Source organism: Oreochromis niloticus, unplaced genomic scaffold (genome assembly GCF_001858045.2).
Source record: "Oreochromis niloticus isolate F11D_XX unplaced genomic scaffold, O_niloticus_UMD_NMBU tig00007879_pilon, whole genome shotgun sequence".
Lineage (NCBI taxonomy): Eukaryota > Metazoa > Chordata > Actinopteri > Cichliformes > Cichlidae > Oreochromis > Oreochromis niloticus.
In genome coordinates, this window is record NW_020328820.1 from 42,501 (window position 1) to 48,779 (window position 6,279).

At 41.5% G+C, this 6,279-nt stretch overlaps 1 long non-coding RNA gene across 1 annotated transcript; it reads left to right on the plus strand.

Annotated features, from left to right (window-relative positions):
- The first annotated feature begins 936 nt into the window (after positions 1–936).
- LOC112845560 (uncharacterized) lies at positions 937–5,956 on the plus strand. The gene is made up of 2 exons (XR_003218402.1): positions 937–1,530; positions 4,675–5,956. It is a non-coding gene; the product is annotated as an uncharacterized LOC112845560 (long non-coding RNA).
- The last annotated feature ends 323 nt before the right edge of the window (positions 5,957–6,279 follow it).

The following is a 6,279-nucleotide window of genomic DNA, read 5'->3' on the forward strand; positions in this document are numbered from 1 at the left end:
TTTTACGTCCAATGGATGCCTGATCTGATTAGTCGACTAATCGCAAAAATAATCGGTGACTAGTCGACTATCAAAATAATCGTTTGTGGCAGCCCTAATATATATATATATATATATATATATATATATATATACATGTATACACACACACACACACACACACACACATATATATACATATAGACAGCACAGAGGCACTAATCATGGCAGCACAAGAACAAGCTCTGAGTACAAGATCCATAGAGGCTGGGGTCTATCACACCAGGCAAGACCCCAGGTGCAGGCTGTGTAAAGATGCCCCTGAGACAATCCAGCACATAACAGCAGGGTGCAAGATGCTAGCAGGCAAGGCATACATGGAACGCCATAACCAAGTGGCCGGCATAGTGTACAGGAACATCTGTGCCGAGTATAACCTGGAAGTCCCAAGGTCAAAATGGGAGATGCCCCCAAGGGTGATGGAGAATGACCGAGCTAAGATCCTGTGGGACTTCCAGATGCAGACGGACAAAATGGTGGTGGCTAACCAACCGGACATAGTGGTGGTAGACAAACAGAAGAAGACGGCTGTAGTGATCGATGTAGCGGTTCCGAATGACAGCAATATCAGGAAGAAGGAACACGAGAAGCTGGAGAAATACCAAGGGCTCAGAGAAGAGCTCGAGAGGATGTGGAGGGTGAAGGTAACGGTGGTCCCCGTGGTAATCGGAGCACTAGGTGCGGTGACTCCCAAGCAAGGCGAGTGGCTCCAGCAGATCCCGGGAACAACATCGGAGATCTCTGTCCAGAAGAGCGCAGTCCTGGGAACAGCTAAGATACTGCGCAGGACCCTCAAGCTCCCAGGCCTCTGGTAGAGGACCCGAGCTTGAAGGATAAACCGCCCGCAGGGGCGTGCTGGGTGTTTTGTTTTTTTTCATATACTACCTCTACTGTGCTTTGATGTCGCTCGTAAGGGTGAAACTCATTGTGAAACGTTTGAGAACCACTGCTACAGAACAATGGAGATTTCCGTTATATGGTCAGAGGTGGGTAGTAACGAGCTACATTTACTCCGTTACATTTACTTGAGTAAGTTTTTGAAAAAAAATGTACTTTTTAAGTACCTTTTTTGCACGATACTTTTTACTTTTACTTGAGTACATTTATGAAGAAGAAACGGTACTTTTACTCCGCTACATTTGCAAAATTCGACTCGTTACTTTAAAAAAAATAATTAGTTTAACACATTAGATAACATGCCGTCAGTGGAGTTTCCAGTAACTTTTTTACCAATGAGACGTGGCCATACAGTCACATGACCAGTTTGAAACCGTGGCGGGCGGAGCGGCCCAAGCGTTTCAAAGTAGCGGACACACGGAAAGAAGAAATGTGATGGCAGAGTCTACGCTAGAGCTGAAGAGGACGAACACCTTTGGCCTCACATACAAAGAATGTTTCGCTTAAAAGCAGCACAAAAGAACAGCTATGTCTTCAGTGAGAGCCAAAACAAACCAGCGTGAAACAACTCAACTCGTTTAACCTGATGAAACGGTAAGTTTTCTCTAAATATCTTTTTAGCTGTGGTTAGCTGGATGTCAGTCTTATGTTACAGCAGCTGTGTCGAGCTCGAGCTGCGAGTCATATTTCCGGCCCTACGTTGTAGTGAGATAAGTTTGTGGGTGTTTTGTGCAGCTTCGGCTGTCTTTTTAACTGCTCGCTGGTTAGCTAGCGTGAGCTATAAGCTAACAGCTAGCCTGGTTAATGACGCTAGAGCAGTGGCGTGTCTAGAAAATTTTTGTTGGGGGGGCCAGGTAGGGGCACAGATTTGGAGAAGGGTGGCAGATGTAATTGGCAGATAATGTTACAAAAAAAATTCTACCAACAGTTAACCATCATTCAATAACCCTGTAAACCTAATAACTGAATTTGCTTTTGACGCTTATTAGAATGAGGTTTTAACCACTACGGTGCAAAGTTTTTAGATACTGTGTTGATAAAGTACAAGAGATACAATCAGCGCTTTGTCAGTGTTTACTCAGCATTCAAGGACAGCAATATTTGCATAGTATTTTTACTGACATATAGGGCACATATGTTTTGGGCAAAAACATTTTTGAATATTAAAATACAAACATTTTTAACATACAATTGGCAAATTAGTCAATGCAAAATTTTATCTGCCAATTAAAAAAAGAAGATAATCTTCTCACAAACTGGTGTTTGATTTTGAAATAGGAAAAAAGTGGGGAAACAAATGAAAAGACTAACATTTGAATGAAACCTGAAAGCAAGTAAATACTTTCTATGCTGCCTTATGGTAAACTTTGGTAATATTGATGTATAAAGAACAACACTGGCTGATGATGAAATACAGTCAGCTGGCATGGTGACACTGCCAGTATTAACCTGCAGGGCTGGACTGGGACAAAAAATCGGGCATTTTGACCAGAGACCGGCCCACCAGGTATTAAAGCCATAAAGCCTTTGATTGAAAACAAACGGTGTTGTGACAGTGATGTACACTGTCTTGTTGGTTTATGTATGATTTCTATCAATTTTACGTCAGATAAAATCTTTGTTCGCAAGATTCAGATAATTATTTAATAAAAGCGAGATATTTTAAATGAGAATAAGTAAGAAAAGTATTTCTTTGTGCCCCCCTTTCCCTGTTAATGCCCTACCTGCCCCCCACTGGCATAACTTTGCTAGACCCGCCCCTGCACAGTTACCAGCTGTCAGCTACTTAGAAAAGGATCCTGGTGTTATTTGTCTCTCAGAAACAGTTCATAACTTCCCTTCAACTCATTCATGTCACCTAAAAGGTAAACCTGTTTCTCCATCACCTGTTCAGCTCTGATGATTCAGTAAGGACATCTCCTGGTTTCATCTTCATGTTTCCCTCTCACCAGATAACCAAACCCATCATGACCAGCAGCCTTTACAGCTGTGGCTCCAGCAAACATCAGCTGATACTAGAAATTAATATTAAATAAATTCTAACAACAGCTGATCAAGCTGAAAGGTGCTGACATCTGCTGGTTTCCTCTTTCTGGTGCAAAGTGGGCGATAAACAAACAAGAGAAAAGCCGATCAGCTGATCATTTATCAATTTAATGATTGAAGTAGCAACAGGAGAGGGAGGGGGAGAGAATGAGAGAAGAAGAGGCAGCTGTGCAGCAAAGACACAGAATAACTCCAGCTTTGTGTCTTTTTCATTCTAGCTTAAGTACAGGACAAACTGCGTCTCTTCTCAGCTCAATACAAAACCTGTAATATTTTCTCTGAATGAGGGACCATTCCATTTTTTAAGGAGCCGTTGGCAACTCTACAAACTAACCTTATGAATAAAATAAAGTTCACCATCAGTAACATCACAGCACCCACCCAGCTGTATAGAAACCCCGTCATGCTAGCTAGTACGCAGTAAGAGTTATTGTAACTGACTGTAAAAAGTCAGCACAACGAAAATAAACTCCACCTAAACTTGGTTTATATCTGACCCAGATAGACTGCAGCTCATAACTTCTTACCTGAAGTTCAGTTCACCTGACACTCGGACTGGCGGCTGCCTCGGGTCTCTCCTCCTCCTGCCTACACTTCCCTCATCCACCTCCTGGCCGCTGTGGAAGCTCCGCCATGCTCGATGGCCAGTCCAGCTATGTTAAACGGTTAATCTTTCGCCGAAAAACTGTTTTCTGCGGTGCCTCTTTCGTGCTTGGCTCTCCTACCTTTGCTAACGTGATGCTCATAGCGCAGAAGCCGATGCTGCATTCACTTACACTCGGATATGTGAGCTTCACTGTGAAAACATGATTGTACATTTGATATTTCATTGGATTTTATTGTTTTGGCTTCGGGGTGGCACCTGGGGTGGCCAGTCTGGTTGGGGGGGTGGCCTGTGCCCCCCCAGGCCACCCCGCTGGACACGCCACAGCGCTAGAGTTCCACGCACATGCAAACAGCTCGTCTCTACTGCTTTAACTGTTAAAACAGAAGGCAATACTGCGGCTGACAGGGTTTATTATGTGAAACAGCAGCTTGTTTAGTTTAAACAGTCCACATTAAGCTGGGCAAACACTGTGCGAGTTTTTTCAGTCACGTTATTCCGCTCCTGCTCAAACTGTACAATTAAATCGCAGAGGTTAGAAGTTCATAGGTCACGATGCAGGGTCTCACACTATACGGCCTGATGCTCTGATGCAACCTGAGTACTCAAACTGTGCGTCCATAACATGAAGCTTATCATACAAAATCTGTCACTTGCTCTCCCTCTCTCTGTCTTTCACTCACTCAGACACACATCAACTCTGCTAAATTACTAATGAAAAACATTGACCAAGCAGCTGTGATTGAGCAGCAATGTCCATTCAACTCTTGGTTGTTGTAGTCGTGGATTTCAAACTGGTTTGATTATCATGCGACAATATGATTGATGATTGGGAGCTGGTCGTGAGGTGTTAGCTGCTTTTTGTTACCCCATGTATACTACACGATGCACACACGATTAAGGCAAAACACTGCCGATCCCCAAAACTGTTGCGCGACTGAAAAATCGTCTCAAAATGGGCCAAAAATCGCACAGTGTATGGGCAGCTTTTGGAGGCTAGCTCCAAACAAACATCTGCAGCTTGGCAGTGTATACAGCACTATGATGACCAGACCTAATTCTTTTGAAAACCTTACGTCTTTCCACAGGTCTCCACTTCATGAGACATCACCTAGACACAGAGCTGGATGAGGCCAGGACAAACAGCAGCCTAACCGACGAAGATGATGGATCCATGGGGTCAGGAAAGCCAGAAGCAGAGGAACTGGAGAGGTACCTTTCATGTCCATTCACTGGAGGTGTGGATCTATTGCATGGCTTTCCTCAGATCAAGAAGCTGTCGATCAAAGTCAATACAGCTCTTCCTGCATCTGCAGCCTGTGAGAGACTTTTTAGTCATGCAGGACTCCTGTTCACTGCCAAACGGTCACAGCTTCACAGCAAGAACCTTGAGAGCAAACTGCTGTCTGATTTGATGTTACAATTAAAAATGTTTGTGTTTTTATCTGAAGAGTTTATAAATATCTGGTTTCCACTGTATATTTGATGAATGTCAGCACAAAGAGGGAGAGAGAGGAACAAGAGCAGGTGAGACACACATGTTAGTCAAATGGTTGTTTACCAAAAGTATCACCGTATCACAGGAACTCATGTATCTCGTACCTAGTGTTTCTTTTTAGGTTTGTTATTTTTCAAATTCTATATTTATTAAGTTATGCAGGCTTGTTTGCACAACAAGGCTAAATAATTATATAAACTTTTCTGAATCTAAATAGTGGACTTTGGTAGAATTAAAAAATAAGTGTAGTGCAGGTCTATGATGGTTTTTAGTGCTACTATCATCTAGTTCTGGTTCTAGTTCTGTCCTGGTTAAATCCTAAGTAGTCCTGATTTTGAACTGTTGTAGTCCTGTTTTAATTCCAGATCAGTTCTGGGTCTGGTTGAATTGGGGTTTAGTCCCTGTGTCTTGATACAGCCCCGACTTTGTTCTGCCTTGCTGCTTAATTTAAAAATTAGTTTAAGGTGTCCTGCATATGTGATATATATTTTTCCCTATATGAAGTCATTCTTTTTTGAACAAAACTGAAAACAGAGGCAATTAATCTTTCAGCTGAAGCTGAACCACCATTTCACTGAAGAAACAATTTATGGTAAAGTGAGCCATACACATATGAACATCCACATAGTGGAAATTTGTATTTGTCTTTTATAATTAGTTTTACTCTGATTTCAGTGTTTATTTGTGAGTGTAGTTTTTACATTTTTACATATTACATTGTGTTAATCCACTGTCTATACTTCAGGGTATTTTAGTATACAGAATAAGTTTTGTTAGAATGTCTATTCTTATGGAATTTTAGCACAGATGTGTTTTTTTTTGTTTTTTTTATTCCTGCTGCCTGCCTTGGGAATAAACTTTTCCTGATTATACCTGTTGCATCTCTTTGTCATTTGTTTCTGATTTACTTAATCCCTCCTTGTATTTAAAAGAACCACCCCTAGTATGACATTCTGGCGCATCAGCTGCAGTCTGTTATGTTGAAGTTGCCTCGTTCTAATGTTTTCTCTGAGGCTGCTGTAAATGCGAATATATTCACTGTGGGTTTTGCTTGAAAAAGCTTTACGTTGTGAAAAACTGAAATCTTGAAATTAGAATTGTTGTGCCTTATTTTGTGGATCTTTTTACATATATTCCTTTTGAAAATACTAAAATTTGTATATTTATTTATTTTTGATTGTCTGATAGCATTTAT